This window comes from Epinephelus lanceolatus, chromosome 17 (genome assembly GCF_041903045.1).
Source record: "Epinephelus lanceolatus isolate andai-2023 chromosome 17, ASM4190304v1, whole genome shotgun sequence".
In the NCBI taxonomy this organism is placed as follows: Eukaryota; Metazoa; Chordata; class Actinopteri; order Perciformes; family Serranidae; genus Epinephelus; species Epinephelus lanceolatus.
In genome coordinates this window covers 20022017-20049555 of record NC_135750.1, presented here as the reverse complement: position 1 = coordinate 20049555, position 27539 = coordinate 20022017, and the positions used below count along the sequence as shown (strand labels likewise).

Genomic DNA, 27539 nt, shown 5'->3' with positions numbered 1-27539 from the left:
TGCGTGTGTTTGTGTCTGTCAAGATGAGGTGACCTGATTGCTCAGCTGAGCAGTGAGGGAAGACCCGGCCTCATGTTGTCAGAGTAGCACCAATAAAAAAACACAAGAGATGGACCACAATGCACCCTGGCTGGCTGCTTCCCCCTCCCACCCCCCCATACTCCGCTTCTCGCAGTGTCCCTCCATGCTTTGTGTATGTGCAATGCTTCCCCTTCTAGCCATACACACACTCACGCATACACTGGCACTCCTGACCATGCCAAAGCAGATTTGGAGATGAAAAATGATCCACCACTGGCCGAGCTCTGCTGTATCAGCTCCCAGCTACAGAGCGGTGGGTCAGGCCAAATCCTGTTTAAAGAACCTTTATCCTCATTGCTGTAAAGACAGAGCTAGTTACAACTGGACCTCTCCTCTCCTCTCCTCACACTCGGTCCAGGTCAGTCTAGAGCAGCATTTTTATCTGGCTCCATCTATAATTCCTATGTACAGTATATACGTGCTATTTTATTTGAGCAAAAAAGGAAACCAAAGAACTCTTTATAGCTTGATGTGGGAGTTTTCTTTTTACTCAACCAGCTACAGGGGCTGACAGTCTGTAAAACCTGCAATGAAACATGTCTCACTCTGCCTCGAGGAGCTGTTAACCCACTTAAATGAATTGAATTTGTTTAGGTTTCAGTGGAGAGTTTTGCTATTTCATGGTCGCCCAAATGCTGTTTGAAGAGGCCTCTCCTTTCTAAGAATGCAGTTTTAGAGGACACGCAGCGATTGGATCCTTTCCAGCCTGAATATGATCCAATTTAAAGATATTAACTAAAAGCACAAAGCACTGGATACTGGCGGTTCCAGCCTAAAAAGATACAGTTTGGCCTTCAGAGAACTATATCAAGCGGACAAGTTTGTTAGTGGCAGTAAAAGGTGGGTGGCCTCATCATTCACCCCTACCAGCATGAACACATAAAGTGCCATCTTAACACACACACACACACACACACACACACACACACACACTCACACACACAGAAATGGCCCCTGACCCCCTGGGGCCGCACCTCAGTGGCCCTGTGGCAAGCCGTGCGTTTGTGTGTGGGGCTTAATAACCTTACCAGGGCCATCCCACCCCTGCTGCTCCATGTTATTACTCCATGTACCCTTTCTGTTTTGTCCAGAGGAAGGAAAAGAGATCGGATGGATTTCAAGCAGCACCTTGGGGGGCTGGAGGGAGAACAAGGCTGGAATGAGAGCTGCAGGGCAGTAAGGGTGAGAGTTAGGAGAGAAAAACACAGAGGCAGAGCAGAGAATGGATTGGAAGGTGGCGGCCAGCAGCGGTTATTGACGTAGTTCAGAGACGTGAAGGATTAGTGGATCCACAATGAGCTCGGAGCTGCTGCTGCTGCTGCGGCTGCTGCTCCCCCTTACACAACAGCCAGCGGTGAAGTGGCTCCTCTTAATGAACTGAGAAAAGGAAAAGGACACACTTACATATGTGTACACGCAGACTTGCTATTCATACTGTAGGTTTTTACATTCTATCAGCTGCAGTCTATTCATATGATGCAAAGGTTTTCAAACTCTTTACAGTAGTGTGCTTCCATTGAAATTTTTTTTTTTTTTTTTTTTCAGCCAAGCGCCCCTGACCAGACCAAACACAACTATATAAATCGATACAATGCAGAGCTGCGTCACCAGGGTCTGATTTACTTAACAACAAACTTGTAAATGAAAAACACTGAAATGCTGCATTTCACATGTTTAGAATTCACAGCAAACCATTTTCCTTTCATCATACAATAATACTGAAAAGACGCAAATATAGATAGGTGAAACACCAAGCACAACAAGCTTGTTAAACAACCAGAGTGAATCTGGGGTTGGTGATCACTTTTGATGTAGAGCTCTGAAAAAGAGGATGGGCATTAAGAGCTACGCTGAGTTGGCGTGTTTGCCGTTGCGCAGATAGGTGCTGGGAATTAGCTAGTTAGCGTGCTAAAGTATCAGCTTTTCCTTTACAACAAATGTAACGTTCCTACAATGGTAGCTCGCGGTGTATGGAGTAGAGGTGTAAATCACCAGTTTCATCATGATACGATTCTGTGGACAAGGATACGATATTTGCTACGTCAGCAGCGATATGATTTCGATACGATGTGATTCAGGGGCCTGCAATCGATTTGAGATGATAATATATGTCCATTTAACACAGTCTGTTTCTTTTTTACTGTTTTGACGGCGTGCCATCTCCTGCTGCTGTTCGACGGTGACAGACGTTCAAAATAATGGCGTACCCTAAAGATGACGATATAGATCTGTGTCTTCACCTTGCATCGATGACACTGGATTGATCATTGAATCAATATCGATCCAGATCGATGGAGCATTGCATCCCTAGTAGGGAGGAGGACCAAGTTTAAATATTGTGTTTACAGACAGTTACCAACAATCCCTGCATAGGATACCTTTAACAGCTGCAATGATTGATCTTTTTTTTTTCCAACTACTAAATCAATCGTGAACTAATTTGACCATTTATTGATCTGTTTGAGTAATTTTTATGGAAAAAAAAGTCAAAATTCTCTGATTCTATCTTCTTAAATGTGAATATTTTCTCGTTTCTTTGCTCTTCTCTGACACTAAACTGAATATCTTTGGGTTGTGAACAAAACAGTTGTTGACTGTTTCATCTAGTATTGTGATATGCAACAGTAGTTTCCAGTTTAAATAAAAAACAACCAATGAGCAGGAGGTGATTAGCCAATTAGTGCCATGTGCGGGGCTAACGCCATTGTCAGGCTGTTGTCAAGTGGTGCACCAGAACCACTGAGGAGTAATAGCAATAGTTGCGAGCACAGTAGACACTGCTATCAAAGCGTTTTTCTTCTCTCCGCTCTGCTCTTAAAACCCTGAAAGAACAGGTGTGATGGTATGGCTGTGGCTATACATCAGTGTGGACTTAAAATGACATCAGATTCAGACTGATTCATGGGTCTCAAGTGATTGATTAGGTAAATTCAAATTCCCCTCCCCCACAGAAACCACTTAGAGTGGAGACACTGTCAGACTGAAGACGGAAACGGTGACACGTTGACACGTTGACACGTTGACAATTCTGTCTGATACCAGGCAACAAGTATCAAGGTTTGATACCCAGATTTTGGGGTCCATGACTCTCAGATGATCATCAGACTTTTTCCTCTGCGCGTTTGGTTTTCAGAATTCTGCATCTCACAATTTATGTTAGGTTATCACCCACACAAAGCCACATACAGATGAACATATGCACACACAACCACACAAGGAGTCACTTTTTTTAATGTATCGAGAGCTGAAAACACAGTAGTCTCACTTCACGCTCCTCCTCCGCCTCCCCCTCTTTGCTCGCTATACTTTCTTTTTCGACTGTGTCTGTCCTTTAACAAAGACTCGACACGTCTGCTGGAGAAATATGAGCAGTGCATACTTACTGTGTTCCTTTTGTTACTCTCTCCAGACACACTCACACTCGCCCACTGCAGCAGATACAATAGACAGAGCCATAGTAATATCTGCTGCTCATGTTGAGAAATGCTTGTTTAAAGTGAGAACTGCTTCTGTGTATGAGGATAATGATACACAAGACTCACTTGAATGCAGGTTTTTTTGTGTCACTGAAAGCGCCTTTATGCGCCTGTTGAATCGTTTGTGTCCCGTGTGTACTTTGGTGCGCGTGTGTGCGGACTGAACAGGTGTTTCTGACTGTGTGTTTTGTGTGTCTCTGCATGCATGTCTGTGTGCGTTTTGTAATATGTGTCAACGTCAGTGTGTTTTGTGTGTGAGTCTACATGCATCAGCGAGAATCCAGAGGGTCAGGTTTCTGTCTGGTTTCACGTTAGAGTGGAAAGCCAGAGGCTCAGATTTCAGCCTGGGTCATCTGTCATGCTCTGCGGGCCTCAGAGGTTAAAGTTTACTGTGTGAGGGGAAGGACTGGTCTGGTTGGGCTACTTTATGCAAACAAGCATTTCTGAAAAGCAAGATTACAATAACACCTCTCTACTCTCACAAACGCTGTAAACATTGTGAAACAGCCAGAGGTTATTGGCGAAATTATCCACATTCTACAATCCTCATGCTCACATTTTGACAAATCAGCCCAGGGCTGCAACCGCCAATTATTTTCATTATGGGATTGATCTGCTGGTTATTCTCTCAGTGGATCAAGTAATCATTTTGCCTATAAAATGCTGGGAAAATACACCTTAGTTTCCTGGAACCCAAAGAGATGTCTTCAGATTCCCCATTTAGTCCAACCAGAAGTCCAAAACCCAAAGATATTTACCTTAAAATCATATCTAGTAGAGCTGCCCCCGACTTGAGTTTTCCTAGTCGACCAATAGTTGTCATTTAGGGCCATTAGTCGACTAGTCGCCAGCATGTTTACGATGCTAATTTAATTATTAAATGATATATTTTGGGCGGGGCAACACAATGGTTGGAGTTCAAGGTGTGAGAAAGAATAGTATCAGTAACATTGTTAACACTGTGCTACATTACAGAGAAATACAAAACCGTACTAATGAACCTTCATTAATATAGGCCTATATTTTATCTACAAGTGCACGTCACACACTGAGCGAGCCGCCTGTTAATGACGCTGTGGGCAAAGCAGTAATGATTGTGCCAAGTGGCTAATGGGCATGTAGCTACTAACATGTTTCAGATGATACGTCATGTTTGTAGTCGACCAATGAAGATGAGTTTACATATCACCTTGGGTTTGTCCTTCACCTTCTCAAAATGATCCCACACTTTGGATTTCCTGCTCGACATGTTATCAACTAGCCTGTGGAATAACCGCAGGTACCAGCCCTGGAAATTAGGGGCCATACAACTGCCGCGTCTTTAAGCGCCTGGAATATGGAACATGCAAGGTTGGGCGCTAGGGGCTACTGATGTTGCTAAGCAACCTAACAAGCATCATATAGCCTTTTTACCTAAAATCCAGAGTGCAGAGCTGATCTTCTTCCAGGCGCTGTTTATGAGTATGTAGGCCTATCGTCTGTGGGACAGATGTAAAGCTCTGGGTAGCCCTGCACTAACATGATCAACTTTTCTGTATTTATCAGACTGAATATTTACAGAAGAAGGGAAAGATATCTGTTGTTATGATTGGTTTGTAACCTGACTCCTGTCTGACTGCTGGGCGAGGCCACTTCCTGTGTCTGTCCTCTCAAATTAAATTCCCACATGGTCCAGTCATATAGGTTTTGATTTGTTTTGACAAGGCACAGCTCCTAATAGAGTTTCACGTTTGTTCTGCGACTAAGCGACCAATGAAATCTTGCCGACTAATGACCTTTCTGGTCGACTTAACGTTTAGTCGACTATTAGGGGGCAGCCCAAATATCTAGTAGCTGTTACAACTCTGAATAATCACACTGCAAACACACATACCCATTCATTCATTACCATCGCCAAGGACGTTGTATTTTTGTTTTTGCTTGTTTGTTTGTTTGTTAGCACAATGATGGAAAAACTACCATTAAACTTTGGAGTGGATCCCCATTATGTTTTTTTCCCCATTTTTTTTTAAATTGCAAGATAAGGGATTTGACCTTGGTAGCTTTCTGTGTTCTCCAAGTGCCCTTCTAGGTCACTTATTCATTCTTACATTCATTCATAATGTTTCCTTGAATATTCCCATTCAGTCTGATATCCCAGTAAAACTTTGGCAAGTTATCTTCACCTTTATTTGTATATACTCAAAAGGTTGGTAGTAAAAGAAGAGGAGGACTACAACATTTTAGTAGTCATCAAACTTTTAGTGGCTTTGCCCTTGTTTTTTTTCTGAATGAAATTTTGCACAAACACTTTTCTCTTTTATTTTTGTCTTTGAGTTTTTGATACAGAGGGCTATGAATGGAGCTGGTCTCCTTTGCCCTGAATACCATATCATTTCTGAGGCAAGGCCATAAAGATAAGATAAGATAAGATAGAACTTAATTTATCCCGAGAGAAAAAGCCAAGAGAAAGGCAACTGTTGCTGGCTGCCACTTGTACAGAGCTGGAACCAGAGACGCGTATTTTCAACTATTTTGAGCACTTTTTTGAGCATTCACACTAATGCATCAGTTTGATTTTGATTGTTTCATGTCAATAAATGTCTCACAAATTACCAAACGTGTGATAAATGTGTGCCTGTGTAAGTGAAAATATAAAAACTTGTACATGAAGTTCATGCCTCCACATCCTGACAGTCTTCGCAAAAACTCATTTAAACATGTGACCGTTTCCTCAGGAGACTCTGAGGCTTTAATAATTAGTGGAAACTCTTGACAATCTGACATGTCGCTGTGTCTGAGAAACTAAATAGCAGTGACACTAAAGTTACATAAGCCACACTGTCTGTCTTTCTCTGTCCGTCGTTCTCTCCCTCTTGTTTTCTTCCATTCGACCCTCCTCCTCCTCCTCCTCTTCTGTCCCTTCTCTACCTCTCTTATACAGGAACTGGCCAATTTCCTGAGCCTGTTTTTCCATTTTGCTTCCCTGTGCGTGTATCTTTTACATGCGTATGTTTCTGTGTTCCTCTGTGTGTGCCTGTTCGTCATCCTCTGTCTCTGACTGACTCTCAGCTAACAGCTTAAAATGTCACAACAGTTTAATTTCATGGGAGCGGGCTGGTTTGAGAATGACCTAGTGTGCTCAGTGGAGTTTTAATCAGGTTGTGACTTTTTTTCAGCTTGATGCTCTTACATCTAAGCAGGTTTTTGGACGTTGTGTAAACTGATTATTGATGCTTTTATATCTCCGGGTCTGACAGAAGGATTAGTAATATTTTTTTCATAGTACAAGAGACAGGGGACTCATGCAGGAACCACTTATACAAACAGATTTGTTTTTAAAGGCACCCTGTGGAGTTTTCAACCAGTAGTAGTGCTGTGGAGCAGTGTTTTTACATACTGCTTTGTTTGTCGCATATGCATGCAGGCGATTTGATAAACATTTCTGCTGATTTTTTACACTATTGCAGTGATCTACAGGTGGCAGTAATGAGCCAAGAAACGTAGTAAACCCTCAACAGAGGCAGGGAAGAAGAAGACGGCTTTAAATGAAATGAAACCTAAATAAAAGCTGATGATATAAACTTTATTTTCGCTACTTGACTCACGATACGATATTATTGCGATTTTAAATATGTTGCGATATGCTTAATATTGCGATAAAATATATTGCGATTTATTACCTTTTTTCAACTGTAAATTATGTCCCCAAAGGAAAACTTATATTTAAATATATATATTTGATATTGCCACACAAAAATATAGTGATACCATGATGTATTGTTTCTTTCCCCGACCCCTAATATTTATTGAGTGGTTCAACAACTTTGTTTTCTGTTTGTCCAAGATTTTATTGGCTTATATTGGCAGGGCAATTTGTACAATTCGGCAGTTGGTAGGAAAATGATCACACTCTCACATGCTGCCTCAGGGTCTGTATGCAAATCTGTCCAGGGGAGTTTGCTCTTTTGCCCCTGACAGTGTAACATCACCTTTAATGGATGTATTGTGTTGACTGTGTATATGTCACTTCCCCATGATGTCCTCACATCGAGGTCATGGATGTTTCTCACGTCTAACTTCATGCCAAATCATTCTTTTTATATTTCTGCCATGGTTCTGCAACAACTTTTTTTTTTTTTGACAGGTGCAGTAATATTTTCAAATTGTGTGGTGTACTCTGAAGCCTCTTTGCTGATTTTTCGCAGCAGGACTTCAAACACTGGTAGTGCAGTGTGATTATTTTAGTTTACTCTCAGGCTGACATTTTTGTGAATTAAATTTTCCCACAAATGGAGCAGAAAAGGTAGATTTATAAAAATGTTAGGGTGTCAATTATGCTAATAATATGCACTTACTCATGAACAGGTGTCTCAACAAATAACTAACACTTTACAACAAGTTAGTGCAGCTAAAAAGTTTTTATTTAAATTTTTTTTACTCTTTGGATGACCACACATTTGATTTTATAAACTGTTAGGCCCGCTAATTAGAACAATCAGAGGTCACCAGTATAGAAACTCAGCTGAAGCTGTTCTAGTTAAAGCAGTGTTATTTCTTTCATGCGTCTCATTAAACAGAAACACCAGTTGAACTGTCATATTTGTCAGCGTGCCCCTCTAATGGTCGCACGTCCAGCTGAGGTGGTGCATCTTTGATCATCGCTGACCGTTGTTCCCCTCCAGCTCCAAACCAGACCAACCACAAACAGAACAGCCTCGCAAATGTTTTTCCTATTAAGATTTGCTGCAATTACCATTCAACATAAAGTTCATTTAGTGCCTACTGTCGGACTGTTTGTGTACTCATTGTTGTGTGTGTGTGGCCAGCGCTGCCTTTGTTGATGAGGGAGATCCTTATTGCCCTCGGCACAGTGGTTCATGGAAATCAATGTTTGATTTGCCGGCTACTTGATAAAGGATTTAATGCTGAAACATGCCCCCCCCCCCTTCCTTCCCTCCCCTGCCCCACTCACAGTGAAGAAATTGCCTTATTGAGTCCATTTGTTCATTTCGCCTTCATTCAGGCCTATTTGGAAAGTCGAGGTATTCGCCTCTGATCGTGTGTGTATGTGTTCGTGAATGTGCCGGCAGGTAATAAGATAACCGTGATTACCTGACAGGTATTGTGTCCACTTGCCGCTGACTGCACCTATATGTGTGTGTGTGTGTATGCAGTGTCCAGAGTGGTGTATAACCCCCTCACCCCACTGCTGCTCCCTGCTCTCGGTGTGTGTATCGACCAGACTCTGGAATGGAGAAACGCCTGCCCAGCACACAAAATCAATGGCTGCTGTTTTCTCTCCTCCAACGGCCTCCTGTTATCTGCAGTGAATACAAAGCACATATTGTAGCACACAAGACACACACACTCATACACCTCATCTTTATGTCCACTCCCCGTGCACCACTGTGGCAGGGTCACATACAAACCCACAGGAGATTGAGCTAAATTACAAGTCCGTTACACTTAATTGGATGAAATATGGCTCTCGCTGCGTGTTTTCTCATTCGCAGCTGAGTCTTCTGTCACCGAACGAGACTTGAGTGAGACCTACGCTGCTGCGGCTTTCATTGGACTGCAAAGTTTATTATTTCTTCTACTATATACACTCAGCTGTGCCAGCAAATCAAACAAGGCAGCCGAGAGCGTGAGTGAAACATCATCCGTCTTCCATTGTGTTGAGCGGCATTAGCAAAGTGGCCAACAAGTGTTTATTTAGCCAGTGGGTAGTCCATTTCATCTCAGGCACGAGGGATACCATCAAGCCTATTTTAACTGTTATGCAAGCGTCCCTCTCACTGTCCTAAACTCTTTCTTTTTCACTGTATGTCTCTCTGTCAGGGATTATAGGTGGTGCTGGGAGGAGGAGGGGAGGTGGCAGATTAGCGGCGGCCGTCCGGCAGGTCCGTCTGTCTGCCGTCAGAAAATAGAATTCATTTGTGTTATCCAGATGCTTATGCTCAGCTCTCTGCGTCTCTGTTTGTGTGTGTTGCTCAGTCAGAGGAGAGGATTGGCCGCTGGGCAGGGGGCGGGGGTGTTTGGTGGTGGTGGTGGTGGTGGTGGCGGGCGGGTGGGGGGGGGGCTAGCTCACATCCGCTTGGCAGCTTTTGTACTCGCATCAAAGAGAACGGCCATGGCCTGATGACTACGTACCCTGTTTAACCACCCTGACAGAGTGGAGTATAAACAGAAATGTGTACAGACACATGTACAGAGCACATAGGTCCAGTCCACCTCTACTGTGGCGACAGGAAACACTTCAGCCATTTGTTTGAGCTGCTTTAAAGATGTGCCATGCAGTCGTTCTTAGAAACTCTGCAAGTTGACTTTCTAAAGTGTATAAATAAAGTCTGAATGGTGGAGTTTAGTGTTGAAAGGATTGGTCGATGAATGGATTGTTTGATTGACAGGAAGTCATTCTTCAACAGTTTTGTGGAAGGATTAATAGTTTGTCATCTCGTCTTTATTTATTATTTTCTCATTCAAGTTTGTGATACAAAATGAAGCTGCACAATCCACACTGCAACATCCACATCACAAGAGCTGCTGTTTGTAAATGAAGGTAAATTGTGTGACAGCATACCTTTTATAAATCAAAAATCACATCATCATTTTTATTTGTTTAATTTTTTATATATTTTTTCCCACTCACGACTCAAATCACAAATGCACTATCTGTCAGAATAATTCTACGATGACTTTCTTTGCATATTGTGCAACCCTAATTCTAATCAAAGTTTTGACAGTTGCCACTTATTTATTATAGTTGCAAAATTTTTATATGGTTGCTCGTTAGAAAGCAATCTACGTCATGGAGGTTAAGCGTTTTTGTATCAAGAAGTATCAAAATTTATTAGTATTTTCAATTTTTTTATCATTGAAAATGAAATTCTTTTTGATTTTGACATTGCCTTTGGACAAAACAAGGGTTTTTCAAGGCAGTCCTGTCGCCTAGAAATGTGTACAACTAATTTGAAGCAGCAAATATGTTTTAAGGGGAACGTAATGCCAAACAAATGATGTTTTCTATTAACATAATTAGGAATTTTGCTAATTAATGTATCTGGAAAGTCAGAAAAACTGTTATGTCAGCAGAATATGTATTTTGGCTGTTGTCCACCAAAAATAGGCAACTTTGCAGCACAGTATTCACTCGCAGTGACCACAGCATTATTTTTTTTAACTGAAATCATGATATTTCCCTTACCTTCAGCAAAGTGTTTTTGTTGCCTAAGCCTAGGACATGGGTCTGATCTTGAACCTGAGGCTCTGGTGTCAAGGTGTTGCACTTTGTACGCCCACCGTCATCCCAACCACCTCCTTGCCTTGCCTGAAAGAAACGTCTCTGACCATAATCCAGGCAGCAATTACACACAACGTACTTTAGAAAGCAGTTTAGTAACATACAAACATGATTTCTAAGGGACAGGGTTGTTCAAGTGGGACTGCATACTTGTAAGCAGGGACAAAACTATTTGTCAGCTGTGGAAATAATTGTTAGCTGCAGCCCTGGTGTAGAGAAGACAGAGGGAGCAGACAGGAGCTGTGTTAACAGGCTGGGTTAGGGTTACTACAGAGGGGAGTGGGGTCCTCTGTTGTGGCTGGCTACTTCATGCTCTCAGGATGGGAGTGGGGTTGATGGATGGAGCCAGACTGGAGATCTCACGGAGGGCTTCGGAGCAGGATGCTGGAGGAGGTCTGTGGGGTCCCTGAAGGAAGTACTGTAGTGGAGGAGGGGGGAGAGAGACACAGAGGCAAAAAAGACCTGCCATTAATCAACCTCCCTCCACCTGCCACCTCTCTTCTCTGCCTCCTGTCCTCTCTTTATCCCTCCTGCCACCCCTCTTTAATTCCCCCCCTTCTTCCTAACCATTTTTTTTGTTCTAAGTCCAAGTGCAGTCCTCCATTGTAAGCGGCTCTTTCACGGCCTTTTTGGTTGTGGTGTACTCGTTCCCAAACATCACTTTGGGAGGTGTTTAATGCTATTACGAGGTGGCAGCCCAGGCACTATGCCCTCCAACAAGGAGAGATGGACTCATGCCGGGGCTAACACGACTTAGTTTTCTTAATTCACTTAAACTCGGGTGCTTGTGCTCCCTGCCACCAGCCTCTTAACTTCCTGTTCGGTGCAGCCCTCTAATGCCCGTCTGAGACCGCTGTAATGCGAGGGGTTGCTCTTTTTGTTACTTTGAGGTCAGTAAGAACATTACGAGGTGCTTTGACAGGTCAGAAGTCTTGGCTGGAGCTGGTGTGTGTTTTATTCGCTAACTGTACTTCCCCACAGCAACTGGCTGAGAAAGGTTGGCCTTTCTGAGTCGCCGGCTTACAGGCAGCGAATTTGGATAGGAGTGTGTGGATCCTGTTTCTCCGTGTGTCAGTTAGGAAATTTACTAGCTGCTGGTGAGATTCAGTCACCCTCTTAAGTCCATGTGGCTAATCCTCCCTCTCTGTTCCCCTTAAAATAAGATAATGTAATATGTTTTTATTTACGTTTTTTAAATAATCTGATACAGTCTGTGGTCACTGGCTTGGGAAATGGTGAAAAGAAGCTATTTGAAGACATCACCTCGTGCTCTGGGAACTTGTGACGGAAATTTTCCAGTGTTTGCTAACATTTTATAGACTGAGGGATTCATGTACCAGTGGAGAAAACAATCAGCAGATTAATAGATAATGAAATTGCAGCCCTAATGTCAATATTGTTTAAATGGCTGATGTGCAATACCAATATGTGTAGTATGTGTTTTTATGTTTTTCTATTATGGTGTATGCTTTTCATTTCTTCTGGGCTATTATTGTAAGGCAGCAATACTTGTGCAGCTCCTGAGTCCAAGACAAATTTCCCTACGGGACAATATCGTACCGTATCGTATCGTATCGTATCGTATCCTGTCATACCAAGGCTCCCATGGATTCTTAAAAAGTTCTTTAAAGGAATTGAAGTAATTAATCTAAAAACAAGGCCTTAATTGGTATTAAAATATCTTAATGAAACTTAAAAATGCTAAGACAGGATGTCATGGTATCCTGGACAAGATTTCGCAGCATCTCTGAAACCAATACAAGGCAACGAATACGAGGCATGGTGTATTTTGTGCACAAAGTATTTCCAAATTCAGCACGATGGGAATCAAAGCAGTAAAATCCCATATGCTTGAGTGACAAACCCACCTAGAAAACTCACCGACAAATGACTGGTATTTCCTTAAATACTCATGTTTAATGTTACAGTAGCCATTAAGGCAAAACGGTCACAAACCCTAAGTAATTCATGTCGGTTCATGATTTTTTTTGGTCATGGTAAAATTGGTCTTAACTTAATTCTGAGTGCCATTAAAAGTCTCAACTTGCCTGAAACTGTAGGAAACCAGCATAATGTTAATAAGGATCATTTTCTGCTTGGTACACAGTTTATCAGGGCAAATGTATCATGAACATCATCTGTGAAATAATCACACTGATGTTCAAAGCAATTAGCTGTGTTTGCCTGTCATGCATTATTTGAGTCCACACTCATGTGCAAAACAAAACCTCACAACAATAATCAGATTTTGTTAGTTTTTAATTGCGACTTTCTCTTAATCATTCGTTTGCACAACAGAAAGTTGACATTTGAATGATTGCCGAACAGTAAACACAGTAAATCATGTTACAACACACACAGTGTGTATCTGTGTGGTTAAATGACCAAACACGTTTTAGCTTTGAAAGCACACTCATGCACACAAGTCTGCACATACAGTACAGTCTATTACTCTCAGTTTGTACAATTGATTCAGAACAAGTCTTTCTGGCATAAGACATTTATACAGTAATTATGCAGCAAACTACTAACAACATTAGCATCAGAAGCCAAATTAAACATTTCTATCTCTCCCTCAGCCCACAACTCACTATAAACATCAGTGTTTCGCAGTGTTTCTTCCTCATCTGCAATCTCTTGCCTATATATTAAATGAGCAACAGTGTGAGCTCATTAAAAATGCATGCTGCGCATTGAGCTTAGGAGACCAATTATCCCACCTAGCTCCTTTACAATGGTTGATAATAAAAGCCCCTGCAGTTGGCCACTCCCCGATTGCCTCACTCCCCCATCCACTCTCACCCCTCACCTCCCTCTTTCTCTCCCTCTCCCCCCTCTCTTCATCTCCCACTCTCACCGCCTGTTGTCTTCACACCAGATCATCAGTAAACAGGCTTTTCACTGGATTTGATGGAGTGCAGTGTTTTGATCTGTTGGGATTTTTGTGTGTGCGCAAGGGGGGGGGGTCCCTAATGCTGCTGTGCTCTGCAGGTGGCAGCGGACAATGGTATTACAGAGAGAGGCAGTACACACACAGACAAAAACACGCACCTCGTGGCACACACACACACATGTGTAAACACATAGATGAGACTGTTACAGTCCACATTGTGCCATCATGCTTTTTGACAGGAGTGTCTTGAGAAGATCAGAGCGCCTGGAGCACAGAGGCTGTTTCCCGCCACATGCTGTACATCAAAAATGAATGCGTGTGGGAAGCATCACTGGAGCACTTTAAAGCCCCCATACGGCCAACCTGCTCATCAAAAGCCTGCCGTCACTGTACACATATGGAACTATATAATGTACAACCCCCACCTTGTATTTGTAAAACGTGTTTGTATGTGCATCGTTGGCGGTGTACCCTCTGAGGATCAAACGTGGGTAGTTTTACTTCGCAGTAGGCGAGTAAACAACGTAAAAAGAGACGGCAATGTGATGGTGTTTCTGTAGCTGATGATTAGGTTTGTTTAAACGTATACACCAGCACACATGGTGAGTTGTCACCACCTCACTGCACTTCAAACAGCCGAGAGCTGATGGATGATACACCCAGCCCCAACACCTTCACACAAACAGCTCAGGAATCTGCTCAGCTTGTTCCGCAGAGCACTGAAGCTTTAGTGCTGAGATGATTGGGCTATTAATTGATCAGCCAAGAGACACAATTCAAGCAGGGATTTTGGTTATCAATTAATCATAAAAGTAATTGGTAACACTTGATTTGGAAAGACCACCTAATGTTTGTAACATTACAACAGCTTATTAGCTGACATTCAACAATTAAACTGTTTAACCTTGTCCACAGATGTTTATCTGTAGAATATATGTGACAATTTACCACTAATTCACAGAATAATATAGTTGACCTTGAACTGTTCACTCAACCCATACTGTTTGGGTTCAGTGAGCAGTTAAAGTCAGCAAAGTCAGACAGTTGAATCTTAAGTATTAAGCTGCTGAAATGTTACAAATATTCTACTAACTATGGTTAGGCGGACTATCCAAATAAAGTGTTACCAAGTAATTTGTGAAGCAAAGATGTCAACCATTCACTCGTTCCAGCTTCTGAAAGAATTTGCTTTTTCACCATTTTTCGTGATGTTGTAACATAGCAACGTCTGTTTACAGGTCTGCATAAGTGCTCCAGAGAGAGTTTGTGGAATCTGATACACAAGTTATGTCACTTGAGGCAGCGACTTTTGGGGCTAAAGACTGCAAAAATGAAAACAAACAAAATCTGGCATCGTGGAGTCAGACAGAGGTGAGCTTTCAAGACCTCCAAGACCTTATCTCTGCTTGAAGCTAGCAGCTTAAAGCTACTGCTACTAGCATAATATGTGAATCTCTGACTTGAGAGGGGTTTATACTTGTGCCTCAGCTCTATGCAGAGCCTATTTCGTAGCCTACACACATGGCCTGTGCCGTTGTGAGCATTTATACTTGTGCGGTGGTGTGTCTGTGTCACTCTGCAGTTATACCTCCAAACCACTAGTCAGCAGCGGGGTTTCTGTTAAGTGCTGTAAAGTTTAGTTGATTCAAAACACACATTAAACATGGCTTAATAGAGACAATTTCAAACACAAGTACACAAATCAGCTTCAATATAACTCGCAGCATTCACATACAAAGCACTTGTCTTTTGCTGGACACAAGTTATTAGCACAAGCCTATGGCATTTTACATTGTATAAATTAGCTTAACGGCTAGCGGACTTTTCCTCTACTCATATGAACCCAGGGACAACAGCAACATTTAACAAAGGTAACATTACAAAATTCAGCTCCATTACAACTCCCAAGGTTCACCAACAAAACAACTGTCTTATACTAAACACGTTTTCCAAACAAATATAACATGCTAACGTTATTAGCACAAACCTATGGCATTTTACATTGTATACATTAGCCCAGCGACGAGTGGAGCATTCCTCTACTATGAAGCCTGGATAAATTACACACAAGACTTTTGCGGAGGCTTTATTGTCTTCACAATTTAGTTTTTCTTATCCGCGAAATTAAAGTAAATAAAAGCTTCGTTTCCACTGAGGGAAATGGTTTCAGCTTACAAAAATAGACAAGAGGTGTGCATCGCCGCAACGTGTAGTTACACTTCTGGGGAGGTGCATGTCAGCCTGTGCCATACCCTATGCTGTGGTGTACGTCGCAGGCTCTACGTTGCGCAGAGCCTACGCCGCAGATTCAACACAGAAGTATAAATCCTGTATAAATTGTTGGCATATGATCTGCATTTTGGGTAATGTAGGCGCCAGCTTTTAAGGGAGAAGAATGTATTATAATCTGATATCTCTGGTTCTGTTGAATCAATTTTTGAGCCTTTTTTTCCCCCCAAAAATGGCCCATCATGAGTTTAACAATGCTAAATAGGTGAAATATTGTTTTAACCCAAAAAAGAATCAACAATGAAAGTAATCATAATCTTTTCTTTGCGTTAACGTGTCATTCTACTTGGCCACGAAACCTGTCAAGGCCGGGAGCCAGATTTGATTTGATATGTTCAGTGGCTGAGGAAAGCCCTCCTTCACTCCCTGTAGGTGTTGTTAAAAGCAGACTGACTTCATTAATAGTCTGATCTGGATGTAATTAAGAATGAGCGGAGGGCGGCAGGCAGGGAGAGAGACAGCAGGAAGAGAGTAGGAGAGATTCTCCTCCCAGCTTTCCTTTTAAATCCCTCTGTCACTGCTGTTGACAGGCCGGGGAGAGAAAACTTGAGAGAGGAGTAGGAGGAGGTCAGTGGAGTGGGTTTTAGATGAAGCTTGACCCTCTTTATATCATATTCTTGTAGCAGCTTCTTCATGAGAAAGGTCTATTACAGCTGGTAAACACAGGGCTATCACTGTGCTCTGAGATGTTTTGGCTCATTTGTCCGAGATTAGTCCGCCTGCCTGCCTTTGTTTTGCGTGTGCACAGTATCTGAAACACACCCATGCACATGCACACCAGTTTTTCTACATTCGTGTTTACGCGGCACTGGGTGGAAAACATAAATTGGAGACAGAGCGTTCCCCGTCTGCGGGGCTTGGAAGAGGGTTTGGGCTCGGAAAGCTGGCTTTCCTCTCAGGAAGTGTTGTTCCTCACCGCTCTCCATAAACACTGGAAAAGAGACCCAAAGAAAATGTCCCAGACTCACTATTTCCACTGTAAACACGCAGACATACACATATTATACTGCTCCCTCTCTCTATTTCTCTCATATGTGTGTCCTCTCTTTCTCGAGGGCAGAGGGTTATATATTTTCTCAAAGAGGTCTGCAGTGTGCCTGAGTGTGCGATCCAGAAAACTAAGTCCTGACCTATGAAGATCAGCTGCCTTGACGTTTAACTGTTGGCATGTTATTTTTAAAGATTAGCAAAGTCTTAACTGTGTTTATGAGCACAAACAAGTAGGCACCAAAACTCTCCAAGTATTTCACCTTTAAAGGGTTCTGTATTTTTCAACGTGGACCCAGGTTTCCCATGTTTTTGTGTTTAAATGACTGATAGGTAGATTTTTTGAAATTGGTCCAGTATTGAGCAAGACCGCTGCAGCCAGCAGCTGCGAGACAATCTTGAATCTAACCACTGGGGGCATTTGTACTCGTCAATTTACCTGCACTAAACAGGCTTTCATTTTGCTACCTGACAGGCTCAATTGTTATTCTAAGTGTCTAACAACATTATGGATTCAGCCAAGATAAAGAATGAGATTCTTTTTGTTTAACCAGCAACAGCCCCAAAATCGCCATCACCAAACCCACCAGACTCCATTCAAATAAACAGTCATTTTAGTGTGTATAGAGCCAGTATATTTTCACATCTAGCTGGGTGAGTTAAGGGGTTATATCAACCAAAGGAGAGTTGGTGATTGTTGGAACAGTGGAAAGACAAACCAAGACGGCTTTTGAAAGTTAGATATCTGATCTGATTTCTGTTCACTTTTAATGAAGTGCATTTACTGATGGTAAGATTACTGTTTTTTTAAATGGAGTTTGGTGGGTAGTGATGATGTTTTTGAGACCGTTTCTGTTGAAACAAAAAGGACCTTACTCTTTAATGAAATGGTTTATCTCTGTAGGGATAATAATGTCAGACACTTCTATAGCAATGCGAGCCTGTCAGTGGCAAAAAAACAGCACTTTTAGTGGACATAAATTGATGGTGTACAAATGCCCCAAGTGGTTAAATTGCAGCCTGTTTTGCAGCTGCAATACTGGACCAATTCTTTAAAAAATGTATTCGCATTAGCCACTTAGACACAAAAACATGGGAAAATATGGGCCAAGTTGAAAAATACTTAAGTTACCCTTTAAACTTCAGACACATAGACCAATTTTCAAGACTTACTCAAAGTCTACTTTTTCTTTCACAGCCAAAGCCTTTCACTGCTGTCATTAGAAATAAAGCAATAAAAAAATATCTGGATTTGCTTGTTTACATTGAACCCCTGGGTGAAAATACCTGAATGCTGCGACTGAATTACCTCTCAGAGCAGCGTAAATGTTACTTTCCAGTCCTTAACAAGTGGTTGGATTTGCAGTTCCCCTTGTGTGCTGTGCAAGTTAATAAATCCACACCGGCGAGAGAAAGCAAGCAAGCCCTTTCCATCAATTTTAGTTGTCATGGCATTTATTACCGCACCGGAGCATTATGCTGTGAAAATATCATCGATAAGTCCCAAAAACCCCAAATAAGACTTGAAATGTTCACAGTTTGTCATTGTCAGAGCTCAGATTTGACAACAGGGGTGCGGGGCTCTGTAATCTATCACAGACAAGTTGGCCACTGTGGATTCATTGCAGTTTCTTCTAATCAGCAAAGTCCCATCTCAACCTGTCAATCAGTTTTTTATGTTTTTTACATCGACGATGACACTGCAGACAAAACAAACACTGCAGATGATGTGCTTTGTTGCAACACCAGCCAGACGTTACCCTTTGCTGCTATTCTCTTTGCTGTGGTAAAAACACTGAGCTCACTTTACCACCCAGCTGGCTAACACAGCACCCTAACTTGTGTGTTAGCGTGTGTGTGTGCCTAAGTGGGTTGAGAGGGAGAGCGAAGGAGTGTCAGAGAGAGAGAGGTTAGAAACCCCTTTTTTTATTACATTTCCTCCGCAGTGAAAGAGGAGGCAAGATGGACACTCCATATCTCCCCGCTGCGCCAGAAAACTCATCTAAATGGAAAACACATTGTCTTCATTATTTTGCAAGAGCTGAAAGAACAGGGTTGTCATGGTAACAGCCATCTGAGTGAGCGCAAGCGGGCGGCCGAGGGGCTGGTTTTAGGGCCAGAGGAATGGAGAGAGAGAGAGAAAAGAGGAGGAGGAGGTGGGAGGGAGGGAACAAGGAGTCAGGAGAGAGAGAGGAGGGGGGGTGGAAAGAGAGGAGAGGGGACTGAGATGAAGAGGGTGGAGATGGAAGGAAGACAATAGAGATGGAGGATAGAAAGATAGGAAATTGTGGGGTGAAAGAGACAGAGGGGAAAGAGAGCAGCGGGTGTGATGAAGAGAAGACGGAGAAAAAAACGGGAGAAGGGTTCGTGAGAGGAAGCAAGGAGTGCCTTTTCCAGTGGAGCCAGACAGTGCAAATGGCCAGTTAGTGGCTCTCAGAGAGCAGTTCAGAGGCCCTTATTAATTTCAAGGGGCAGCAACATGGTAGATTTAACATCTTAGGAAATCTCTTCCAACTGTGTCTCGCTGCAGCCCCACTGGTGCTCTCCATTTGTGTGTATATAAATGCATGAGAGTGCATACTGATTTACAGTCAAGGGAAGAGCTATCTTTGCCCGCTGAGCTAACATTAGAAGACCTGGTGCTTTGGTAAACACGTTGAGGGGGCGACACTCTGCTCTCCAGCCACTTGTGCTCAGCCAGCGCCCCGGCGGTGATCGACAACCTGCCTACTGCTGTCTTTATTAGTTGCTCCCTCAGAACAGCCCCTGGCAGCAGCAAGCCCAACACCATAATGCCCTTCATCAAATATTTACCCCTCCTGAATCTACAACGTGCACCAAGGCCACATCAAATAAAACCAAGTGCCAAGGCGATATCTAATCCAGTCCAATCCCCTCTCCTTGTCAACTTCATTCTCTCTCGCGGATTTCTGTGACGCTGCTGTCAGTTTAGCATCAGCTCGAGGATTAGGGCCACGCAGAAAAGGACCTAGATGATTGTTTATTTACAAGTTGTTGCCTGCTTCTCAGTCATATCGCCAGTGGCGTTGATGTGACTGAGGCCTGACACGACATCGTTTTGACAGCCGTCGGGCGATTAAGGACATTAAAGTAATTACTTAAGTCTTTGTCTTGTAAATACTTACAATCCACCCCTGGAGTATTTGGCTTGGCTCCGACATCCACCAGGATCTGACATCCAACCTCGCACCTCTTCAAAAGAGCTGCATCATTATTATTGTTTGTGTTGTGAAAACAGGATGCAACTGATGAACCGAAACACACGTTGTCAGATGAGATTGATGTGTCACAGATGAAGCCGTGACAGGAGTCCCAGCTTGTGTAAATTTGCATTCCATATTCAGTTTTCATGTCGGGGTCAATTACAATGTTTCCAGCAGCCGCTCTGAAGTGGATCTATTGAAGACGTTAAAAAGCCGTCAGAGCTTCACAGGATCTCTCAGCGCTGCTGACGCTGTGGGGAAATTGTGTTTGTTTTTGTCTCTCATCGGTTCCTTCCAGATGTGCAATCATGGTCAAGGGAGGAGCGATGGCGGTGCCTCGTGATTGACCTGCACTTAGGGAAAGACATGGCGTGCACTCTGTCGGCTGTTTGGCTGCCCTGCCTTGCTGGCTGGCCGGCCAGCTTCGTGGCTGCCTGTAGGTCTTAGTGATTCATGTCACACTGTAATTGGTTTACCTGCTCCCTGTGTGTCTGCGCTCTGAGAGGACCAAAACAAATTACCCAGGGATGACCTCTCGCCATCTCTCTCTCCTGCTCTGCAACCATTTCCCCCCCTATCTCTCCGTGCACGTCTCTCCCTGCCTCCCACTACATGTAATATGTTGTATGAGTGTTTTTCTCTCCCCCTCTCTCTTCCCATCTATATGTCTGTCTCGTCTTCCTGCACTCCCTTCTACATACCTCGAATCTTCAAGCAGAGCTGCAGTAGAATAACATTTTAGACAGAAAGCATATCAGTTCACAAACACACACATTAAAGGCTTTTGAGGCTTGAAGATGTGTTTTTCTCCACCTGCCTGCTGTGTCAAACATCATTTCAACATGTTTTACACACATGCATGTGTGAAGATAAGCTGATAGGGTGGACTTTGTATAACGATGCTTGAGATCACAAATAAACACACACACACTAGTGGAGTGCTTTGTAGCACTAAAAGAGTGTTTTGTGAGAGCTGCAGTGAGGCACATTAGCCTTTCAACGCTGGTTTTTGCGCTCACTGTGCCAAATAGTACCTGTGTGGATTGTCCCTTCAGCGAATGAAACTGGTGCTCTGTGTACCCCATTAGGCTGCTTCATTTTCACAGCAAGCAGATGTTTTGTGTTCTTCGCTACTCATACCCTCACTCTGACACACAGTGGTGAACAAACACACACATGGAGCAAGATGAATGAGCGCGTCGTTCTCCCCTCTACACGTGTAGGAAGGTCTCGCTGTCTCAAAGGTTACTTAGCTGTTTCAGTAAAAAAATAAAAAATAAATCCACCATCAAAGGATTTTACTCGTGTGTGCAAAGCTTGAAAACATGATTTTGTTTGTATTTGTTGCATCGCTGTTGGTTACACAGACTGTTCTCCTGTCAGAGGACCTGGTGTGCAAACATCGGTTTTGTTCTGGCGTCCTTGAACGCTGTCCTTAATCTGTACCAAGAGGGCGCTCTATAGGCAAGGTGGTGGAAAATTCACTGAAGATTCTGCAACTTATTTTCTTCTTTTTAGAGAGAAACCTGAGTATCTTAGTCGTATACTCTCCTTTTTGGATGACAGAAACACAGGCTTGGTGTCGTATAAAGAGCAGGGATGTCATGAGAACTGATTCTTTGGTACCAAGTTTATGCAAAATTCTGAAAAAGGGAGCACACTCATTTTTCTCTAGTATCGTAGGTACAGTAGGATTAAATTCATCCAGACCTGACAGGGGAGCATACACGCCTACAAGTGTTCTTGTCTGACTTTAAATGCCAAAGGAAGAAGAAGATCGCCTAACAGCTTGGAAAAACAATAAAGGGAAGACGCAGACAAGTGCAACTGCAGCAACAGCTCGACTCGACATGCCGAAAAGAAAGCGTATTTTCCTGAGGGCAGGTGATTTTGTTAATTCTTTGCCGCATATTTAAACTATGCTACAAACTCCAGCAGCATGACGAGGCACTGAGCATCTATTCTGCGCTTAGGCTGCAAGTTTGGTCATTTTTTCTGGCGGCCTAAGAATTGAAAAATGTTCAGCTTTAGGTAAAACGATGCACCTGTCATTGTCATCCAGCTGTTGAGGCACAGTGGAGGAGGAGTGGGACAAATAGCCAACCCCAAAGAGCAGCCATCATATCTTATATGTACAGGAGCTTAACAACAACAACAACAATGGAGGAGAAATATGTTAATATACTGCAAAATTTTGTGAGCCCACATAGGTTAGTAGTACTCTCCCTTTAGGCGAATAATCGGCAATTAACAATGAAAGTTGAATTTGATTAAATTTAAATCTTTTTAATAAAAGAAGTATGTTTAAGTCCATTGGATTTATTGTTTTGTCTTTGCTTCTTACCTTGATATCGAACTGGGTATTGAGAATCATTGAATTTTACTAGTATGGGTAGAGATTATGAAATTTCTGGTATCATGATAAACCTGCTAAAGAAAATTCCTCCAAAGCCTACCATCCGTTACAATTAAATGCACCTGATTGAACCAGTTTTAATCCTAAAATTGAACATGTTATTTTGACAGGTAAACAGATTTTTGGCCAGCCTAAGTTTGGATATTGTCTGCAGATGCCATCATCCCATAATCGTATTGAGGAAAACTGTTGCAGGGATGAATAACAGCAAAGAATTATATCGTTGTTGAATGAAGTTAAATGCAGGCGTTTGTGAAAGTTCAGGAAACACTCTGCTTTTTCGCAAATCTCAGAACAAACCAGAGAACAAATCTATTTGTGATCTGATGGCCATTTTGAGTTGCCTTATTGACAGTTAATCGCAAGAATTGTCTGTTTTTATTGTGTATTTTTCACACAATAGATGCTTCCTTCAGTTGTTAGTTAATGGATCATGCACTAACTCTGTCTTTTGTTCATTGAATTTTCTTTGTGCTGTGTGCTGTTGATCAGTTTTGTGGGGACTGAATGATTTTTTTTCTTATCGCTGCACTGGAAAAAAACATTCATAACGCAGTCCTTGTACAGACTTTTAATAACCTTTTCATTGAGAGTCTTTCAACAAACGCGTGTTCTGTACTGTACTGTCTGTGTTTCAGCCTGATTTCTAATTGGAAATGCTTATTTTATTTAATGGTTAATTGGATTTGTCGCCTAAAAGATCAGAGGCAGAAATAAAGGTTACTCTGCAGGAGCTGCGGCGCTGTAGGTCGTTTTGTTCCGCCAAGTGCAGAGAGGCTGGGCTGGTTGCTTTTTTAGTAAGGATTGTGCTTTTGCAGTGTCAAAGACAAGGGGAGCGGAGGGCAGACTGGCACAGATATATTTTTGCTCTCCCTAATGACACCAATACCATTTCATGGCTTACTGAGCAGATTGAATCACACTCACTCTTTGTAAGTCTCACTCTCTGCCCCTGTCTCTCTGTTTCTCTTTCCTGCACACACTTCATCACCCTCTCCTCGCGTAGGCTATCACATGCACATTCATATGCTACCGTACATCGATGTGTTACACTCACCCCAGTGGATGTTGTTTAATTGCATTTGGGTCAGCAGTTTGCCGGTGCTGAAACCGAAGGACATGGAATTTGTCAGTTTACCCATTCAGCAGTCACAGGGGGCGGTGTGTGAGCTAACAGCTCTGCTGGAGTCAGGCCCATAAGGTTAGCTTTACACAAGCCTGTCAGACTGCACTGTCAATCACTCTCCTTCCCTCTCCTCTGCTCTCCTCTACTCAGACACACTGTCATCTCCTCATATATTCTTCTCAAAAATGTAGACTGCTGTTATTCCACTTAATAAAGCCTCTAAGATTTATGCACTCTTTCACTGAGAGGGCTCAGTAGTATTTCAGGCTGTCCTGTGATGGCCTGGTGCAGCGATAAAGGCTACACATTGGCCTTACGCACACTCGCACACTTGCTTCATCCCTTGTGCATCACGAGTGATAGAATCTTGCCTTTCGTGACAGTGGAAAATTGTATGTGGCAGCCAGGACATACAATCTTCTCCAGCTGGTATTTATAGTCCTCAGCAACTGGAACATTCTATGGAATAAGGAGTTCATTCATTCATCATGTGAGGCTCAAGCTCCGTTCTGCTCGTGGATGACCTGATTTCGTATCTCATGCGCAGATAGATGGCCTTACCCTGTTAATGCACTTGAGACAATAAAAACAAAAACATGGGCGCGTGCACCGGTATGGGCCCACACACACAAATATAAATCAGTGAAAGCAAAGTCAGCCGACACTAAAGCTGAGCAGTATTGAACCATGATTCAGGATGTGATAAGGCATCACCTGTGGTTTTTGTTACAGTTATAACAAAGTAGATTTTACAGGGAAACACTACAGGTGAAAACATAGTTGTTCATGCACTGGTCAGTTTTGAGATTTTGCTTCCATTATGTCGTCTTTCAGACTAGTGGAAAGAACACCTGAAATTTTCGTTCAGATTTCACTTCTGGACATGTATGTAAAAAGTGCATTTTTGATAGGATAAAGCATCATTTGCATATTTTAAAAAATCAACCCTGCCCTAACATCTACTTATTTATGGTTGAAAATGAAACACAAGTGTTTCCTTATACTCTGAGCCAGAAAACTTCACTTCAATATTACTTACATACATAAAGCTTTCTAGCTTTATTCCTATCTATATTGTGAAGGTTTTTATAGAGTGTTTATTTCATATATCATTCATAGTCTGATTTATAAAACATTTTATTCATGAAAACATGGCAAAAATAGATTTTCTTTTATGCCTGTTGACAGTATTTTCTGATATGTGAGCTGACAAAAAGAGATATTCAACATTTCCTCTGTAAAAACTTTGACTCTAACATGTTGACAAAATGAAACCTGGCTTTATTCAGTGTTCAGAATTCTATTCTGGAAACGTATACAAATTAGTTCATGTTTAATTATATAATGCATCAATTGCATATTTAAACATAAAATGTAAGAAAACTACAAAACCATAATGGTCTTAATGTGGGTCATCGGCTGGCAAAGTTTCAGGTTGATATTTTTCAGTTAAAAGTTTTACTCTATTCACATTTTAGTGTCAGTTCAGTTCAGTTCAGTTCAGTTCAATAGAGCTTTATTTTTCCCGAAGGATTTTTTTGTGGCAGTTCACAACCAGTGGGTTCCCCGGATCAGGGTCACTCACTGGGCCCAGTTTAAATATAATATTAAAGATACAAGATAAGAAGTGTTTTCAAGGAGCAAAATCAAAAACTAGTGCTTAATAGAGTAACAATAGGAGGAAGCTAGGTACAAGAGTTACTAAAAATGAACTAAAATGGTGGGAAAATAGCAGAATGTGCCTGATAATCGATGTTACATTGAATATGATATAATAATGAGAAGTAGTATTGCACATGAGAATATGATATTGCACTAAGGTTCGGATTATAGTTGAACGGAGCTAGTTCATACGACCGTGTCGGAAATCAAAAGTGTGTATAGTGTTTGGCAGCTCAGACCTGCAGTTTTTGGCCATTTAAGGCAGCGCAACATGCTGTATCATGACCTTTTGAGTTAATATGGTGAACTTGTTAGCAAACAGCCGCTTATTAGTCACGTTGAATGTCCAATATTCTACTCTCCTTTTTTGCTCTGTTTTTGGTCTCCACACTCTCCTGTGGGAAATAAGTTGAATGACAGAACTCTAATCAATGGCAGTTTGAAATTGTTCATTTGATTTTATATTATTTATTTCGAATATATATAAAAAAGAACCCAAAATGAAAAGTAAAGATAAAGCAAACTCTCAAAATACAAAATTCTCGAAAACAACATAAACAATATTAAATATTTACATGCCCAAAAAAGAGTTGGGAGAAGCATACACTTATGGTTCTACCCCTTCTCCATAACTCAAACAATTGCTTTACTACTCACTACAAGAACTCACTATTTAACAGAATATATAATATATTCATAAATATGGGGAGTTGCTGCTTTGACTGTCAGACAAAACAAGCAGCTTGAAGATGTTACATAAACCAGAAATCTTACAGATAAATGATGAATCAATGATCAATAAAAACAATCACTAGATGTGGTATTGTGTGTAATCTTGCATGTTCATGTAAGCAGAGTGAGTGTTTATAAGCATGTAAGGACCTTGTTAAAGCACTAATCATCCCATAAATATTCTCATGCTCCCCCTATCAACACATTCAGATCCAAATATTGTAATATTGAAGTGTTATGTTGCCAATCCCTGTTGGCTAAAAGAGAGAGGGCACCTCTGTGCTCACTTAGTACATGCTGCTCTGTTTTTTGATCCCACACATTGAGTGGTGAAATAATCGGCTGCTCCCGGGGGTATCTGGTGGCGCATACCTGCAATACTCCACAACTGAAGCTTCATATTTATAGACAGCAACAGAGCAGCTCACATATCCCCACATCACAGCTGTTTGCATTGCAGTGTTGGGTGTCACATAGCTGCCCGGTGCTCATGTGGTTGTCACATTAAAACAGAAGATAAACAAACAGCAACATTTAGAGTTTATTTTTTTTCCGCCCCTGGGACAAGTCATTTCAGATTTTTATTGAGGCTGCTGGTTATGACGCTGCTGAGTTTTAGAAGGGCCGCAGGGAGCGATGTGACCAATAGCTGGCTTTGCTGGGAGGGAAAAGGAGAGGGTGGAGAGATTAGTGGAGGAGAGGATTAGCAAAATAATGCAAAGAAGGAAACAAGGCGAAAAGGCAGAGATGTGATGGCGGAAGTAGGTTTGTTTAAAAAAAAAATATGAAGAAATGGTAGCTGAGGACAGAATGGAGTGGACCGGAGAAAATAAAGGTAATAAGAGCAAAAAAAAAGGACTGTCTGGCTATGGGAGTTTGCCACTAGAGATAATAGTGTGTGTGTGTGTGTGTGTGTGTGTGAGGGAGAGTGCTGGTGGCTTTTTACAGACACACTGAGAGCAGAGATTGTGGGAGGGAGAGGAGGAGAGAGAGGCCAGCACAGCTGAGTGGTGTTGATTGGCCTGTTTGAAAACACATGAACTGCAGACAGAGAGAGAAAGAGAGGGAGAGAAGCTCTGTGCACTGGGAGAAAGTGTCGCTCTGTGCCGTGCCACGCTGCAGCCCAAACCACATTAGAGCAAATGAATCCATTCCACCTCCTGTTATGGCAGCTCCCGCACGGGGGCCCCAGGAAGGAGAGGGAGGGGAGGAGGGAGGGAGGGAAGGAGGAAGAGTGGCAGGAGGGTTGAGATATGAGGGACGGGGAGGAAGAAAATGATAGGAAAATGGAAGGTGGTGGAAAAGGAGTTGCATGCTGGGTGGCTCTAATGATGTCTGAGGGCTATAGAAAAGAGGAGCAAAAAAGCA

The 27539-nt window shown here is 42.2% G+C and overlaps 2 protein-coding genes across 6 annotated transcripts in view; both read left to right on the top strand.

Annotated features, from left to right (window-relative positions):
* Positions 1-27539, top strand: part of zmiz1a (zinc finger, MIZ-type containing 1a) — a 124013-nt gene that overhangs the window by 52682 nt on the left and 43792 nt on the right. The window contains exon 1 of one of the 5 annotated variants that reach the window (XM_078176325.1): positions 15083-15106. The exons of the other annotated variants lie outside the window; for them this stretch is intronic. The gene's annotated coding sequence lies outside the window, so the exon portion shown is untranslated. Of the gene's footprint in view, positions 1-15082; positions 15107-27539 lie in introns of those variants that run through there. 5 annotated transcript variants of the gene reach the window in all.
* Positions 1-27539, top strand: part of rps24 (ribosomal protein S24) — a 135056-nt gene that overhangs the window by 105083 nt on the left and 2434 nt on the right. The gene's annotated exons all lie outside the window — the stretch shown is intronic.